The following is a 20,229-nucleotide window of genomic DNA, read 5'->3' on the forward strand; positions in this document are numbered from 1 at the left end:
CCACGCCGCCATCTTGGCTGGGAGTCTCAATTCCACATACACAGTTTTTGAGAGCTGGTTACACAATGTTTAGCAGCAGATTCTAGCCTACAGGTTATAAGTAGAATATGTCATATATTGTAGCCTTAAAAATACTTGAAAATAGCTATTAGGAATACTCAGCCCCCACCAAGTATTTTCTTCTTCATTATAAGCCATTCTAGTCATCATTTTCTGGGAAGATTCCAGTTTTAAATGTTATTCATAAAATATGGTATTGAGAACTAAGAACAATACTTCATATATGGTCTGACCATATATGATCTTCTGTACAATAAAAATTCCTTAAAGGCAAGAATGCTTTAATTATTTGTTTATTTGTTTTTTTTTTCATTCCCCAAGGATTAGAACAATAACCATCATATGGGGACATTTAATAAATGTTCCGTGAATTAGGTTAATTGAGTAAAAAATACAGTTAGATTGTCATATTCCTCATTCTCTATATCCTATTGCTATAACTGGAGATTCACTTATATATATATGTGTTCTTGAAGAATTGTAGATCCACAATGTGGACACAGCATCTCTCTTCCCTTTCAGGAAAGGGAAGAATGGGAATCTTGCAGATGTCTTCAGAGAAAGAATGGCATATGAGGGGTAATAAGAAGTATTGGAAGTATAAGACCAATGGAAAAAGAAAAAGATTTGGATGCCTATGGTAGGTGAAAGCAAGAGTCCATAGTCAGCTTTGCCACAACTTCCTTGCCTAATGTTTTCATCTAGGAGGAAAATATAGGCTATAGAATGAGATAGGAGAATCCGTGTGAATTGATGAATCTCTGAAATATATATATATATATATATATATATATATATATATATATATATATATATATATATATATATATATATATATATATATATATATATATATATATGGTTTTTTGGATGTATGAGAGAATTCTGAATCTAGAACATATTCCTGAGTTATTCTAGGTCTTATAGATTCTAACCTTCCTTCTTAGGAAGGCTAAAAGAATTCTGAAACTGCCTTATAGATTGGGAGAATTGTATCACCATATTCACTAGAAAGTCTTAGAGATGTCCAATTAGTGTCATGGCATTGAATAAGATGGAGTGAGATCTCTCAGACAGTTGTAAAAATTGAGTAAGACTTCATCTACCCCAGAGTTGGAGTAGGCCTGAAAGTAGTCCTTGGGCACTGACCCAAAGAAATATCTACTTCCCCTTTCTGCTACTCTTCCAAGACATCATTTCCTTCCACAACCTCAATCAAATATGGGCAGCTATGTACTTATTGGCCAAAGTTCAAATTCCTGTTTAGAATGTAAGACCCTCAGCCAATGAGGATGAGAGGCAGTAAATAAACCTTCATTTTGCTCCTAGAGATATCTCCATGGTTGTTTGTTTGTTTTTTTTTATTTTTTTTATTATATGGGAGTCATTCACCTCTTTGAGCCACACAGTATTATGCAAGTGATAGTCTGTCTTTTTTTTCTTGCCAGACAGGACTTTGAATTCCCCCAAATGGATAATTAGTTCTAAGACAAAGGAATAATCCAACTATAGACAACATAAAGGAAAATTGGATCTACTTAATAAACAGTATTATGAAGCTGTGTCTATTTAATTCCAGTTGGTTTTTGTTTGTTTTGCTTTGTTCAATCATAACAGGAATCTGTTTTCATGTAGAAACACAAGCATAGTTCTGTGACTGATGTATGTCTATTTCTAAATTTAAATAAAGTTTCTCTAAATAGGTGGTTTGACTCTCAAGTGTCCATTAGTAAGTTGTAAGAGAATCAATCAATTAGTGAATCAATATGCATTTGTAACCCTTGTAAACTCTGAGAATCCTTATCTGAACTCCTACTGTCACTGACATGTTGGGTTCCTAAACAGGTGCTCAAATCTAGACAGGTTACTTCTCACCGTCAGGGTTCTCCCCTGCTATGTTAATTCTATTATGCCTATAGCTCATATCCTAACTGGTGTGTTTCCCCCAACTTTAAATGTTTGTGTAAGGATGTTTTAGAAAGAAGTATTTAATAACTCAGTAAGTACAATTGGTATAAAGCATGCCAAAACATCTATTAAACACTTTTCAATTATATTTTAATCATATTTGGCCTATCTGGCCTTGAAAATGACATTTTTGTGATAACTACTTGACCAGTGCATAGATCTACTCTGTAACATTCCAGGAGCCAATGTGGTACAATGAATAGAGCACTATACCCTTTGATCCAGCAGTATTATTACTGGGCTTATATCCCAAAGAGATTTTAAAGAAGGGAAAGAGACCTGTATGTGCAAGAATGTTTGTGGCAGCCCTCTTTGTAGTGGCCAGAAACTGGAAACTAAATGGATGCCCATCAATTGGAGAATGGCTGACTAAATTGTGGTATGTGAATGTTATGGAATATTATTGTTCTGTAAGAAATGACCAACAGGATGAATACAGAGAGGCTTGGAGAGATTTACATGAACTGATGCTGAGTGAAATGACCAGGACCAGGAGATCATTATACACTTCAACAACAATACTGTATGAGGATCAGTTCTGATGGGCGTGGCCACCAATAGAGCAGTAATGAACTGAACCAGCTACACCCAGCAAAAGAACAGTGGGAGATGACTATGAACCACTACATAGAATTCCCAATCCCTCTAATTTTGTCTGCCTGCATTTTTTATTTCCTTCACAGGCTAATGGTACACTATTTCAAAGTCTGATTCTTTTTGTACAGCAAAACAAATGTTTGGACATGTATACATATATTGTATTCAGTTTTTACTTTAACATATTTAACATGTATTGATCAACCTGCCATCTGGGGGAAGGGATGGGGGGAAAGAGGGGAAAAGTTGGAACAAAAGGTTTTGCAATTGTCAATGCTGAAAAATTATCATGCTTATATCTTATAAATAAAAACTATAATTAAAAAAAAAAACAACAATGAATAGAGCATTGGACTAGCAAAAAAAAAAATTGGATTAAAATCCTGAATCAGACACTCCCTTTGAATTCTAGGAAAGTCATAAAGTCTCCCTGGGCCTTAGTTTCCTAATTTGTAAAATTAGGAGTTTGAACTTTCAAATCTCCTTTTCAACTCTAAATCTATGAGTCCATTATTTTTCAGTTAACTTCATTAACATATTTCTTGAGAGGAAATTCATTGCAACAGTTGGGAAGATTTAATAGTTAGAAATAATTCTCCAACTATAAATCCCATTGATTGCTTGTACTTTTGTCTTGACAAAATAGAATAAATTTAATCCCTCTTCCATATGGCAGTTTTTAAAATAGTTTCAAAGATCATAGTATTTTCTCTCCTTTTTATTCCTATTACATGAACCCAAGTTCATCTGTTTTCAGTTAAAATTTTCTCATGATTGTCTATATGCATTTTCCTCTCACTAATTCATCTTTTTGACTTATCTTTCTAATGTATCAAATCATTCTACTAAAAAAAAGAGGCTTCAATGATTCCTTACTGAATGCTATAAATTATTGATTTAGTATCAAGTATTTAAATTGTCTCTACTCTATTTTTTCAATTTTGTATTATACTATTCTTTGTATGCCTTATATCCTTAACTGGACTACTGTGTTTTAATCTCACTCCATTCCTTTGCTCTTATTGCTCTGCCCTCATGCCTAGAATGTACTTTACCAATCCCTATGTCTGTTTATCTGTTGAAATTTTTAATTTCTTTCAAGATGTAACTCAGGAGCTATCTTCACTCTAATTTTGTTTCATACTCATTTAAGTTCATATTTTTGCCATTCTAGATCTACTTATAATCCCTTTTCCCAATCCAGATGCTAACATTTCCTCTGTGGAAACTACAATAACATCTGGCTCTTTTATCACTGTCCCTAAATCCTGTAGTCATTCCATGAGGATGGCATCAAGATTAGTACACACTCAAATCTCATTGGTTGGATGATGAAACTGTGAACATCTGATGCTTTTATGTTCTTCTACCCTAATACTCAACAAAGTTCTCCCTAAGGATAACCCCAGCCTTCCAAAAATCCAAATCTACAAATATCCACAAAATATCCATAAAACTGTCCCTTTTCAAGAAAGGAAGTCTTTCCTGATTATGGGACTGCACTCACTAATACATGATACATTTTTCTCTCACCATATGATTCAAACTTCCTTATGGAATTATCCTAACTTACTCTTCATCCACATTCTATTGCATGCATCCTCATATTCTATTCTCAACATACTCTATTCAGACATTCCAATGTGACTTCCTAACCACACCTACTCTAATCATATCTTGAGAATCTTACTGTCTTGGGAGATAAAGAACAATCACAGACAATTGGAAGACTTCTTCACCTTGAGAGGCTAGCCATTACGCCTTCAAGATATATCAAAGCCTATATGACACTAGTTATCCACAGATGAAAATGAGCTCAACCCAACTCAATTCAAAGTTTTTTGTGTGTTTTTTTTAATTAAGTTACTACTAAGTACAATGCTAGTTAATTCTCCTTTTACTGCATCCAAGTGAACTGAAATCTGTAACTAATACCGCCAAACCCCAAAATCTGCCCTTACATAGAAGATTTCAGCCCTTTACAAAAATTTCTCACAATACCACCAAGTATTTCCCCCGAGAAGCTTAGAATCAGCCTGATTTGTGTCTACCCACGTTTATCCTGGAAATATCAAAGAGATTTTGTTTAAGCTTGTACAGATGGAAGTAAAACTGCAAAATTTCCATAGAAACTACTAAATACAATGATAGGCAGGTAACAAGAATTTATTAAATTCTTATTATGTTCTAGAGACTGTGCTAAACGTTGGGAATACATATATAAGTAAAAAGAAAGACAATCCCTGCCCCAAAGAAACTTACATTCTAATGAGGGAAAATAACATATAAGAAGAGTTAGAGGAGGAAAATAAAAATAAGTACTAGGAGTGGGGAGAAGTAGTGGAATGGTGATGATGTTTGAAGAGACAAAAGAATAGCTTGGAGAGAAATGAAGAAACACACTTAGCCTTAGTCTATTCCCAAAGTAGAGATCTGGGAGGAAATGGGACATTGAGAGAAGAGTGTTTACATGGTGGAGAGATGTTCTAGGGTGGGTGAGAAGTTCCCAGGTACTGAGGGAAGGTAAGAAGGCAGATGTGTCGTGATGAGAAAGTTCAGAGAGAGTAAAGTACAGATGAGCTATGATAAGAAAGTTCAGAATCAAAAGCACAGTCTGAAGAGGAATAAATAAAGGCTGAAGGGAAGACAGTTTTTATTTTACCCTATGATCGGCTAGGTGGAATCAGGAAAGACTTGAATTTACATTTAATTTCAGACATTTGGTAGCTATGTGACCCTGGGCAAGTCACTTAATTGTGCTCAGTTTCCTCATTTGTAAAATGAGCTGTAGAAAGAAATGGAAAACCATTCTAATACCTTTGCCAAGAAAAGCTCAAACAGGGCCACAAAGTGTTGGACTTAACTGAAATGACTCAACAATAACAAAAATAGAAATAATGTTTAAAAAAAAAAACATAAAAGATTGACAAGCATGCACAATTTTTTTTTCAAAAATCTTTCTTTCCTTCAGTAATTTTCACTTCCCCTTCATCCCTAAGTCGTAGTTCTTCCATGCATTTGAGAGTCTTTGAATACACATAACACACTATGGCAATGCCAGAGAGATAACCTCTTTCCCATCATACCATTTTTATTCTGTTATTTGAAGATAATGTGCAAGTTTCCTCCTCTATGCTGTGGATCAGTCTGCTTCCATTCTTTCAGTTCAATGAATATATAATTGTTTTTCTTCTTTCCTAAAATGCTACGTCCAAGAGCTCTCACCACTCTAGAAAGTAGCATTTAGGAATATTCATCACTATACTGATGCCTCCTCTGCCACCATGTAGGCCTCCCCTCTTCTGAGGTCATACGTTTTCTTCTATGGGAACTTCCAAAAGGTTCTACTGAGACCTTATCCTAGCTGCCACCTTTCCCTAACTGCCATCTCTGTAGCAGAAGAGTTTCCCTGAGGAAGACTAAGGGGATAAATAAGTCATAAATGAGTTATAGAATGTGTGAAATAATGAAAATAAAATTCCAAAGCAATGATAAAACAAAAGCATATAATTTTATTGAGAGTTTTTTTAAAAATCAATAAATTAGATCAATGTTAATACCTACAGAGAAAAGACATCAACCTTAAATTAATTAATCTCTCTACTAATTCCCCCTTTTAAATCTGGTTTATGTTAAACAAAAGGGATATCTCTTTTTTGGCTTGCAAAAAAAAATTTATTCCCATTCTGAAATAAGTTAACAAGTAACAAAGCACAGTCACTTTTAGTTTGATCACTATAAAACCCCTTTTAAAATCTAACTTTAGATTCTGCTTCCTTTAGAGAATTCAGTTCACTCCTTATTTTATTTAAGGGAGGTTAATTAGGTCTTTATTCCAGGGAGATGAAGGACTTTCAGACAAGGGCACTGTTATAATATTCTTAATTTTTATAACACAGCTGAGATCCCACAGCTTTATGCTTCTACCACAATAAGCCTGGCACAAATGAATCATCCTTATCCCAGATTGCCATGGCTCAATACATCATCCTCAATGAGCTGTGAATAGTCCAACAAGTATCCAGTCAAAAACTACTCCTTACTGCCATCAAAGCAATGTGATCAACATTCCCAAATATATGTCAGCAGTAATATTCATATCTATCAGGCCCTTGCCACAAAAATCTCATCCATTAATTTTGTTAAGTTTTCTAGGCAGCTTATTTCTGGTCACAGCTTCTATATTCCCTTATCACACCCCCAATTTTGCAGTACCTACAAATTATATCACAGTGCTTCTAGATGCATTGGTCTACAGCTTCAATATTGAGTTTCATTCTTTTGATGTAAGGAATTTCCACAATAACTCAGCAATAAACATAATGTATCAGTTGCTTTATTTCCTAAATATTTTCAAAGTCTCCTACATCCTCCCAATAATCATAACATTAATGCAAAGTCATCCCCCTGGTGTCATTATTCTTACATGATCCAAAAATTACAAAACTTTTATGAGGGTCCAAATCTCCAATAGTTGTATGGCTTAGAAGTTTGAAAGGTTCTATCCCCAAGACTTATCACATCTAAACAGTAAAATATTTATTTAAATCAGAGTGAAGAATGTTCAGTCCACATATACCTTATATGATCCACAAAATCATTTGCTCTACAGGCAATGATGAGCTGAAAGCTAAATACAACAACCTCCCATTGTTTGAATTCTATAAATTGATAATTTTGTTATAACTCAAAAGTAATATTATAAATATCCATATGGCCCTTAGCATAAGAAAGTTGCCCACCTCTGATTTAAATAGTAAATGATAACAAAAATAAAGTTGAAAAATAATAATAGCAATGAATTATGGATAAAAAAATATTGCTCCCTATAAAAGGGAATTACTTGGGGTTGACATCAGCATCTGTGCAGTGTTGGAGGTTTGAGTTGCTCTTCCATGAATGTGTCTTATTCATATGTGCTTTTTATATTTGCATCCTGGCAATGCATGTTTTCAATGTGTGTAAACATAAATGCCTGTATAACAGTAGTCTGGTACATGTGCAGAATGATTTTAATTGTATCTTCCCACATGGAGATAGTATACCCTATATATGGGATATTCATGATAATATGTAATGGAAGGATCCTGGAGAAACTGTAGAGCATTTTCATATTGTCTTTAAGTATTTCTTGTTAGCTGTCCAGGTTGTGAAGACCTGTCTCTTTGATTGTCTATAGAGGCTTTCTGAAAAGTCTATCAGCTTCAACCATATCCACTTTGCTTCAATATTCATGTGAGAGTTTGGTGACTCCTTTACACATGGTCACCATTGAAGGGAAAGGAGCTTGATGAATTTGAAAGATCTGAAGAATATCTCAATATTGCAATTTTACAAAGTATAGATTTATACCAGTGCTGTATCGATGGCCCTGAGGTGTAAAGGCAATGGAATATCCTTCAGTATCCCAACATTCCAGTCACTAAGTCTTCAATCACTGTAGCATCAATGCCCTTAAGAGAAGAGGTGACCTTTAGGACTCAAGATTAGTGGTACTTAAGAAAAGGATTTATCCAGCATTGCTATTACTTTTATATTTAAACATTATAAGGCTAATGCTATACAGGAAGTAATCTAAAAGTTAAGCCTACCATCTCCAGAGACCAAAAAGAGAGAATATGTATGCTATGTTACTGGGGAAAGATGTATACTTTTATCTTATTTTATTTTTGTAAAAGGTGTTATTATTGTTTGCCATTCATATTCAAAGATAAACATGACATTAGGGAGGTGATGCTATAACATGCAAGTAAATTGTATTTAAGTGAGGGAGGAGTGGGCAACATCACCAGCCTCACTTTCTCTTCCAAAGCCATCTAGATCCAGGAGCCAGATATAGATCAAGATAACTGGGGATGACCCTGGATGCAGTGAGAGACCTTGACCTTTTTAAGTTAAGGTCTTTTAATAGGTATTAGTTTGAGGGAGGCAACCACCCATTCAGTGATTAAGGCTAGGTAAGAATTTGTTAAATGGTTAAAGAGAACTGGAGAACTAATCAGTTGTAACAAGAAATGTGGTAACATTTCTGTGGAAGGTCAAGTTGATGGTATTAGAAAAAACATCTCTTGACCCTTCAGGGTAGCCTAGAACTAGGGGTGTTTTAAAGTTAACTACAAGTTACTGGTTCAGGGACATTGAATCAATCTGACTTAAAATTTTAGTGTCAGCATTTATATCTGGAAATCAATAAATGCTGTAAATCAGGGCTTTTCTTATTTACTTTTTAATGCTACACTCAAGAAAAGGAGGGAGAAATGTTAATAATACAGATTAAATTGTAAAGTATATGTCATGCATCCCTTTTCTTCCTCCAGAGAGCTGATTACTAAATATTTATCAGCATACCTCTATCTAGAACTTTATTGAGGAAATGTAGCAGAAATGTTCTAAGAGAATGGGCCAGAGGAAACATTCTACATATGGAGGTTCATTCAGAACAAAACTGGGTCCTTATTATTATGGGGGACTCCTGAAAAGATTCTTTTCCCAGGTTTTTCACTTTTACACAATAGTTTGAGATATTAAAGGAAATTACTGAGAAATGAAGCTGACAGACTTTTTTTTAATACCTCCACAGTGGTTAGCTGACCAGAACCACTTGTAGAATATTATCCATGCATATTTCATAGTGTCTCCAAGGCACTTTCATTCCATTCTTCCTGTCTACAGGCTTAGCATTCTATCTGTTCTATATTATCACAACTCTCTTAGAAATAAGAAGCCAATGACCCCATCATCTTCATGAAGGAAGCAATACATGAATGCATTCTGAGTATACCCCAGATTATCATTACACATATTATCTAAGTGACCCATCGCTCTTAAGCTTATATCTGTTAATCTTTGTCTGCTCTTTCAACAAATTCATGTTACCTTAATGGGATAGCATGAACCAGTTTATGGAATAAAGCTGGTTGCTTTTATTACAATGCCACTTCACAAAATAATGTTGTTTTGGTCTAATTATGGCTTATTATTAAAAATAAGTATGAGATTATATTGAAGAAATCTGAGAGGTCATATATTCCAACACCTTCATTTTAAAAATAAAGAGACTTTTGCAAGACCAGGTGTAATGATAAATTTGCCCTAGACTGAATAGTAAGAAAGTGTTAGAGACAGGATCTGAACCCAGAAACTCTTATTAGAGAGACATTCAGTGTTTTTTCTAGAATATCAAGTTGTCTCCCCAGTAGTATGCATTCTTCACCACACTTAAGTCAGCTAATTCTGGGCAACAGCTATTGAACAAATATTCAAGAACTATCCAAACTTCATAGAATTTTCTAGGAGTTACATTATATTAGCATTGAATACTAGATGTCAACATCATAAGGGAAAGAAAAGAAGGAAGGAGCATTTATTAAACTCTATTATGTGCCAGGAATTGTGCAAAGTAGCTTACAAATAGGATCTTATTTGATCCCCAAAATAGCCCTGTGAGGTAGGTACTCTTAGTATCCCTATTCAACAGATGAATAAATTAAGGCAAAGAAAGATTAAATGACTTACCCAAGATCACACTAGGATTAAATTTATGAGGCCATTTTAAACTCAGATCTTCCTATATACAGGCAATCAATAAGTTTTTGGAGAACAAGTTCTACCATATTTTGTTAAATTTATTAAATTAGAAAATCACCACATATATTACTTTATACTTTATTTTGAATGTTCAAAATAACCTAACAATAACAGCACTTCCCAATATCATTTTAAAAAGTTAATTTAGAGTCCAGACAACGTGGGATTTGGTGGTTTCTTAACTGGTGATGACAATTCTGGCAATTCTAACTGGACTCATGAGAGATAAAACTATCAAGAGGAATGCTACTGCTGACTATACCAATTTTAATTTAGGGAGAGTAACTTCTAAAGGAATTCATTTAATGAGTTATTAATGAGAAGAAAGTTTTTATGGTAAGAACAGTTAATTGGAGGAGACAGGTAATCGTATTGTCACATACTAGAGAGATTACACTTGTACTATTTGGTTAGAGGCTAGAATTAGTATCAGTTGGTAGAATTCACAAAAAGGCAGATAGATGTTGACTTGTATTGAAGGAGAGAGGTAATGTACCAGAGGTACTCAGAAATAGAATGGATGACCTGAAAAAGTCCTGGACTCATCTAAAAATGACTGGATGACCACTTTTTATTTGTGCCACTGAGGGGAAGAAAAAGAGAAACAGAGAGACAGACAAACAGACAGTGAGATAGATATATACAGAGATAGAGAGAGGGAGGGAGGGAAGGAGAGGAAAATAAAGAGGGAGGAAAAGAAATAACATTTATAACCTATTTATTTTATTTAATTCTCAAACCCAAACTGAAAAGAAGTCTGAAAGTTAAGAACAGAGATAAATCATTGAAAGCTGTCAGATTCTTGTCAGGAGATTATAGGACTAGGATTTTCTTTAAAAGAGAATTTAGGAAGTTGACATAACCAGTTGCTTCTGTAGCTGCCAGGAAAGTCTGGGTCAACTCCACTTGTTCTGGGAGCAGAAGTTGCCTAATGCCAAGAGTGATGCAAAGTTCATGACAATGTAAGTGACTGACTGAAAGGAAGAGATAATGTGAAGAAATATTGCTGAGGAGGGAAAAGAAAAAATGGGGTGAAAAAATAGAATCTACAAGACTTAGCAACTAATCACACAATGAGGAACATGGATGAGTGGTAACTGAGGTTGTAGCTACATCTCTGTCATTTTTTCATCACTCACATGTTTATACAGGACTCATGACCTAGGTTTTGTTTCATTTTGTGTTTACACTGTCAAGCATTTATTATTGTAGCTGCTGCTGTTTCTTCTTTCCCTCTTCCTCCCGCAATAGAAAAAAAAACAAACATTTTAACAAATATACATGGTGAAATTCCATATTGGCCATCTCCATTATCTCCCTTGTCCTGTTTCAACTTTTTTTTTTCCTATGTTGTTTTCCCCAAGAGAATATAAGATCCTTGAAGCTTCTATTTGCATTTTCAGCACTTCACAAAGTGACTGGTATATAGTAAATATTTAATAAAAGCTCATTGACTAATTGATTTTTATTCCCCTAAGACTTTTTTTGTACCTACTTTTTTGTTTTCACTTCTACTTATTTGTTTCACAAATGGTACAATGAATACAGTATTGGGCTTGGAATCAAAAAATATTAGTTTCTTGAATTCCAATCTGGTCTCAGACACTGACTATCAGTGTCACCCTGGACAAATCACTTTACCCTGTTTGCTTCAGTATCCTCATCTGTGAAAAGAGGAGAAAATGAAAAATCATTCCAGTATTTCTGCCAAGAAAAACCCAAATAGGTTCACAAAGAATCAAAAAGAATTAAAAATGACTGAACAGCAACAAAATATATGGCAAAGATCACTGATGTATATTATTTTGTGTGGTTCTAAAATATTTATTTGTATTTTCCATAAAATATCTTGAAAAGTCTTTATTTATTATGCCTGTAGCAAATGCCACCTTTTTTTTGGATTATTCTGTTTTAGCACAGGTAATTTTCTAGTAAGATAAGTGGCATCAAACTCAATTTTAACTCTAATTTCATGCCTAAGTCTGAAGTTATTTCTTATGATTGTTCTGCATTAGACTTTAATATGTAGTAATGTGACTGGGAATGAAGTTGTTGACAAAATACAGTCATAAAGCCCTTTTATATAATGGTAAGACACATTTCTAATTTTATCTTACTATAGGATATATGGATAATTAAAGATGGATAATAAAGATAAATTTAGTGTATATTTATAATTGGGCTGCTTTAGTGGTCAGCATCAGCTAGCGTATAAAAACATTGTTTCCTTCCAATTTGATCCAATAAGCTTTATTTCCTTGTCTGGAAGATAAAGATGTGCCATTTACTCCACTATCTTCCTGTCAAGTTAATCATCATGATTAATTGATTATCAATTGATCAAAATTAGCCTATATATCCAAATTGTCTCTTAGGGCTAGTTGCATCATACTCACTATGGTGCTAACAGAATTAATGATTTTTTCAGAGTCCAAGTCATCAGTATTTCAGAGTTCCTATTAGGTATATAGCCTATATAGGCTACTATAGAAATATCAAGGTACATAAAGTTCCTTAACTGGTATTACCTACTTAGTCATTGCCCACACCCTTAAGCAAGCAAGTCAGTCAATAATCATTTATTAAGTGCATATTATGTGCTAGGCATGAATGAGAGATTGTTTTGAATCATTATCATTATCAGCAATTGTCAGTATTAATTTATTAGGTACCTACAATATGCCAGAATGCTGGAGATACAAGTTTAAACAAAAAAAGAAAAAAGAAAAACAATTTCTACCCTCAAGGAACTTAAAATCCAATGGAAGAAGACAAAAGGAAGTTGGAAAATAGGACTGAGGGAGCAAAAGGTACCTGATGAAGGAGCATAGTAGAAAAGTCAATCAATGAAATGTAGTAGTGCAGCTAGGTAAGAAATTATATATTCTAAGCTGAGTTCTCCCCTTAAACAGAAGTTTGGAGTTAATGGCCCTACTCTCTAATAAGAGAAGCAAAGGGTAAATGATGATCTGGAATGCTAAGGCTGATGAGAACTTACAGGACTGAGATTTTTCTCAATAATGAATTCCTTTGGGACATGGTAGAAAAGCCAGTCAGAAAGTAATGGAGCCACTCTTCAATAGTGAGATGACTCTAACCAGTTCCGTTTGTTCAATGATGAAGAGAGCCATCTACATCCCAAAGAGAAGACTGTGGGAATTGATTGTGGTTCACAACATAGCATTTTCACTCTTTTCATTGTTGCTTGCTTGCATTTTATTCTGCTTTTTCTTCTTTTTTTTTTTTTTTATTGGTTTGATTTATTTTTCCTGTGCAGCACAATTGTATAAATATGTACACATATATTGGATTTAACATATATTTCCACCATGTTTAACATATATTGGACTACTTGCCATCTGGAAGAGGACATGGGGGAAGGGAGGGAAAATTGGAACAAAAGGTTTTGCAAGGACTAATGTTAAAGAATTGTCCACTCATATGTTTTGAAAAATAAAAAAAATTTTTAAAAAACTAGTTAAAAAAAGTAATGGAGCCAGGTGAGCATTATTACCATCATTACTATTAGTAAAGTCAACTCTCTAGAACTGCCTGATACCAAAAATCTATTTCCTAATTATAAATAGTAAATAAAATTCAAAGCTTTTTAACTCTTTCTTTGAAGTCAAACATGTAAGATTCAAGACTCAGTCATCTTGACTTTCCTGTTCTCAACACAACATAAAGGAGCTCATCTCCTTTAAAAAAAAAAAAAAAAAAATTCTAGCAAATGATACTTATTATATCCAAAGAGGGAGAAGCGATAAAGAAAAGTGCTTTTCCAGCCAATATACAGTAGATATCTCCAATTAAAAATTTAACTATATAATTATGTGTTATTGGCTGTAATTGGTTTGATTATCCAGAATTTAAGAGCATAGTGAAATCTAATCCTTCAACTAATGTGCACTCTCACTTTCATTTGGAATTATTTTCAGTTAAAGTCCATATAGCTAATTGTAGTAGGAGAAAAATATATCAGTGGGCATAGGAAACATCTATAAAGTTACCTGCTGTAATATGATCCAAGGGCAAGCTAACGTTGGTTAATATAGGAAAGCAGTAGAAGATCTAAAGTACTTTGAAGTGTTTCAGATTAAGGACCTTAAGCAGCACACAGCTGCAATAATAATAATTACGGATATGTATAGGATATGTGTATATGTAGCTGTATATATATATATATACGTATATATACATATACATATATATATATATATACACATATACATATATATAGGGAAATTAAAATTTTAGGTGAGTCTACTTCTCCAGGATAAAATGAGGTCTTTGTCTTTGTTTAAATAGCCTTTTTGGATATTTCTTTATTATAAGTGAAGTCTAAATTTCACCAGGACTAGTTTTAAATGTAGTGTCAAATCCTTAGTATTATTTTTAGTGATATCAAGTAAGCCCTGGATCCCTACACTTTTCCTTATATACTAAATCCAAAAAGTACACTTTCCTTCTGCTCTTTAGTTAAGTAGTTTGATCTAAATAATATTTTCATCAACAATATTATTATCAATCATTTACAATTTAGTTTAAATAAATATATGAGATAAAGTTGATGGGAAAGACAGAGAAAGAGGGAGAACCTTAGAGTACTAGATATTTTTCAAAGTATGATTAGAAATTGGCTAGAAATCAAGGTCATCTATTCCACTAGTTGTAGTTACCCAAATCAAGAGGTTTCCATATTGATGTGTTATTGCATACAGAGCAGAATGGGATCACTTGAGAGCATAAAGAGAGGTTAATCTTAGTAAGAAGTAAATTTACCTTATTATCTGAAACAGGGATAAAGATGGATTTAGTGGCAGAAGTCATTTGAGTAATATGAATTGATTATGAGGAGAGGAAAGGAAGTCATGGCAAATGGCCTCAGATTTTTCTATCAAATAATATTCTTAGTTGAAATGGTGGGGGGCAGGAGGAAGGGGAGCCACAGGAGGTTTTAAAAGGGATAAAAAAAGTTTGGAAGAGTTACTGTACAGAATGTGATAATGAGCCAATAAGGCAATTATAATAAGATTGCCTACCTACAGTGAAGACTCAGTTAAAATTATACAGCATAAATTTGTAGAGGATCCAATCAAAATAATTGAATTACTTTCTCCACTTGCATACAGCAACATGTGTGAAGAAGTGAAAATGGCAAATGGTGCCTGTGAACCAAAGTTGAAGGGAGACATAGCATAATTTGTGAAATAAGGGGACCAGGAATTTAAGGGAAGAGTATAGTAGGGGATTGAATTAATTTACTAAAATGTAAAGACAGCAAAAAGAAGATAGATTGGCTAATACATGGGGAGATAGCATGGGAGAATACTAATTCTGATATTGGGGGGTATCAAAGAATTGAAGGACTTAGTTAAGAAGATAAGGACTGGAGTTTGTTAAGGAAAAGCAAAGAATGAGGTAAAAGGAGAATTTTAGAATTATTGAACATGGAGATAGTACAATTGTAGGTAATGACAAAAACAAAAAAATAATCCAGTTTGTAAGTGACAGAGATGATGTGGAGGAAAAGATAATAAAATGTTAGTAGGTTGAAGAATTGAGCAATTAAGGTGTTTGAGAGAATCAATTTGTATGTTAATTTGCATACTAAGCAAGAGTTGAGGAGAAAAAAAAATGGGAATCATGATCAAATTCACAGAAGAAAGAAAAGGAGTGAATTGTAGGTCTGTAGACAACAGCTACCAGGATTTTGATTGGATAGTAGTTATGAATATTATGAACCTCCAAGAAAGTAAGGTTATTGAATGGGGAGGTGGGGAATGAATCTGGTAGTGGCAAGGGGAGAAAGAAATTTAGAGAGTACAATGGAAGAGTAGCTTGTGTTTCTTTGGACTTTGGGTGGGGAATGTTAAGAGAAATAGAGTTTAGGTGATGGTCTGCAGGAATTCCAAGTCAATGATATATTTAACATAAGACCAGTGTGAGAATAAAAATCACAGAGTGGAAATCACTACTCTTCCCAAAGGAAGCTGAAGAATAGGCCAGAGACAAATGCAGAATCAGAAGGAAAGCACACAGTAAGAAGTTCTGATAGGAGGTCCTTTTTCATTATTCCTCTTCTCCCCTAAGGCGAGGGATTAGGTGGGGGGGGGGGGGGAATTCTACACAAGATAAAAATAAAACTTGAATAATAAGAGAAGGAAATTCCCCATCATTTTCCTCTTCCCCTTTCCTCCTGAGACAGGTACAAGGGAAGATGAAAGATTTGAGGGAAAGGGAAATTTGCTTCTCCTTTGTACAGGGATTATCTGCGTTCAGGTTAGGAGACTGAAGTGGCAGCAAATGGTGGAAATAAACTTGTGCTGGCACAGATAGACAGATTGGGATATATGGAAGACACCAATCCTGGCCCCTGACAACCTTACCTTACAGAACACACTGCTTAGGAAGAAATGAAAGATAAGAAATGAAAGTTTGGCTACTCAAGTATCAATTTTGTATATCTTGAAAACGTTAGACCTTTTAACATATTTAAGAAAAATACTTTTCCCAATCTATGTATTTTCTTCTGATTCTAATTACATGGACTTTACTTGTTTAAAAACTTCAGTTTAATATAATTAAATTTCTACTTCATTAATTTATCACTTCTTTCTTTTTTTTTTTTTTTCCTTTTTGCTATTGTCAACTGGATGAAATCAATCTGTAATTTCTGGATGGCTGGAGTCAAACAGAGCAGACTAGTAACAGGAGAATCACAAATCAAACAGAAATGTAATTGCAAAGTGAGGAAAAGAGCTTCTCAAATAGGACACATGTGCAGGGTCCCATCCATACAGTGCGAACCCAAGGCAGTGGGGAGTGATCTCAATACTTATACCAATGGCTACATATTGAGCTGTAGTCCTGACTATGAGGTATAACAGCAACAATGAGACAAGATTGATTTATAATAGATCTTTTTGATCAGAACAAGGGGACTTTTCCAAGCTGCTTTGGTACTAGTCAAAATGAAGAAGAAACTCCAAAACTCTCAAAAATCCTTAAAGGAAAAAACCTCCTTCCACTCTGCCTCAGTAAGGGGACTTCACTCCAAGCACAAACAGTTTAATCTTTGTTGTCTGAGTGGGGATGGCTCAGTCCCTAAACCCATTGAATTCAATTCATATTCTAACTCTGGCTGAAACCCAGCCAGGAGCCAACGTGGGACTCCACCCACAAGCCCCCTTCAGCTTGTGGCCAAAGCCCCTGATTATAAAAGAGCCAGACTGGAGCCCTCTTTTTGCAGAGGTTCCAAATATGGCAGCCTTATGCCTGGCATGCCAAGGATCTCTGCCCACTGGCACACTGTTTCCTTTGCCCTCTTATCTCTACCTTCAACTTTACTACCTAGACTTTAACTTTACTTCCAACCCCCATAATAAACCTCTTTTATCAATCTAGTTTTTCAGGTCTATAAATTCCTTTACAGGGGACTCTTGTGCTGCCACTAGACCTCATTCAACTCCCTATCCTTGTGCTGAATCCAAAGGGATTGCAGGGGAACTCTATTTGACTCCCTGTACCCTGAACCTGCCACTAGACCTCAATTAAACCCTAATTTCATTTAGGTAGCCCAATTCTAGACCTCATAAAAAATAATACAATAATTATGTGATTTTGCCAAAGTATGAAATTATGCAGAGGGTGAGTACAAAAGATTGTTGTTATGTCAAGTTGAAGTTACTGGTCCTTATCTCTAGCAAACAGGATATCTTCTATATCTTGACAGTATCTTTAATAGATACACTTCTATTCTCCCTAATAATTTTGTGGTATAAACTATAAGAAGCTGATTTTATAATGAAACTCATGTTTCTCTAGTCTACTTTCTAGTTTTTTAAACAATAAAAATGAAAGAGTGATGAGTTTTTGGTGTTTGCTATTATTATTAGAAATTGGGCCACTGTAGCCATGTGTTTCTAAGATTTCTTTATCTAGTCTATTTCATTGATCAATCTTTCTATCTTTTTAATTTAGTGCCCAATGCTTTGATTATTTCTGAGTCTTATCAACTTTAATTTCCTTAAAATCTATTTTGAAGATGGATTGTGCATATCACAAAATATTATGAAGGAAACTATCTAGATAGCTTAAAAACAGAAAGCAAAATAGAAACTAAAAGAATTCACTAGTCACCTTCTGAAAGAAACTTCAAAATGAAAAATCCCAAGAATATTGCAGTCAAAAAAGGAAAATCTACTGCAAACAATCAGAAATAAATAATTCAAATAGCCAAGGACCACAAATAGGATCACATATAAGGTTTAGCAGCTATAATCATAAAAATAAATAAATATTATAATGTTAAAATATACATTGAAGTTATATTTAAATAATTCCTGCATAAGTTTTGTATATTGGTTTCTAGATATTTGGTGGTTTTTGTTGTCACTTTCAGAAGAATTTATTTTCCTTTATTTCCCTTCTGGATTTTGCTTTTAGCCAGATACTGATGTGCTAATTGTTTTTGTGGATTTATTTTATTTCCTACTACTTTACTAAAACTAACAATTATCTATTTTTGTTGATTCTATGATATTTCTAAATAAATTACTCTATTACCTGCTTAATTAGAAATGTTTGCATACTTTTTGCCCATGTTTATCTTTTTTTTTTCTTTCTCATTGAGAAATTCCATGTATCTCTGATTTTTTTTCCAAAACATTGCTTGAGAATCCACCATTCAATTATCAATTATTTTACTCTATAGTGTTATATTCCTTTTTACAGAATAAATTCTTTGTCATAAGTTATTTTCTTTTGCTTTCCCATGTAGCATGCTTCAAGTTTTTCTTTTCTTAAACATAGTTGCAACAGAGTGATGTGTGAAACACCTTTCCATTCTTAAGCTTAATCTGATTGGTTGTAATAATTATTATCAGACAGGAGAGTTCAATATTTTGATTATGAAGTTTTGGGGTATATTCAGTTTGGAGTTTCAGAAAGTGATTGATGGATTCTATTTTCATTTTCTCCTGAAGTTTTGATAGTTCTGAGCAGATTTTGTTTTTTGTTTCTTAAAATATTACCATATTCATTACCATACCATATTCATAAAATATTACCATATCCTATGAATACAGAGAGGCTTGAACTGATGCTAAGTGAAATGAGCAGAACCAAGAGATCATTATACACTTCAACAATAATATTGTATGAAGATTAATTCTGATGGAAGTAGTTATCTTCAGCAATGAGAGGATACAATTCAGTTCCAATTGATTAGTGATGAACAGAACCAGCTACACCCAGCAAAAGAACATTGGGAAACGAGTGTGGACTGCTTGCATTTTTGTTTTTCTTCCCAGGTTATTTTTACCTTTCTAAATCTGATTTTTCTTGTGCAACAAGAGAACTGTATAAATATGTATACATATATTGTATTTAAGATATACTTCAAAATGTTTAACATGTATGAGACTGCCTGCCATCTAGGGGAGGGGGTGGAGGGAAGGAAGGGAAAAGTTGGAACAGAAGTGTTTGCAAGGGTCAATGCTGAAAAATTACCCATATATATGTTCTGTCAATAAAAAGCTATAATATAAAAATATATATATATGGAAAATGGGTTCCTAGTTGTTAGTTCTTTTCTCCTTTATGGGACTCTCATGAATTTCCTCCTCAGGCAATAAACATTTTCTTTGATATGAGAAAAAAATGTTGTATCCTGGCATTTTTATTTAGATATTATTTTCAGAGAGTTTGATTTATGTTTTAATTTATGTCCACATTCTGTTTCCTAGTGTTCGTTTTTTTTTTTAATGGTGTTATCACATATTCTGCTTTTTTTTTTTTTTTTGTAATATTTTGATCTCATTTATTATTTTCTCATTGGATTGTTGTGTATTGTGCATTCTATTTGATTTTCTAAGATATCTGATACCTAATACTTGGTAACAGTTGATCTCTTCTTTATCTAGGCCATTCATTTTCTTTATATTTGCTTTACTATTATTTTTTATCCTTTCTTTGAACTCTTCCTTCATTTATTCCACAAACTCTTGGAGTCCC

Source organism: Sminthopsis crassicaudata, chromosome 1 (assembly GCF_048593235.1).
Source record: "Sminthopsis crassicaudata isolate SCR6 chromosome 1, ASM4859323v1, whole genome shotgun sequence".
NCBI classification, from domain to species: Eukaryota; Metazoa; Chordata; class Mammalia; order Dasyuromorphia; family Dasyuridae; genus Sminthopsis; species Sminthopsis crassicaudata.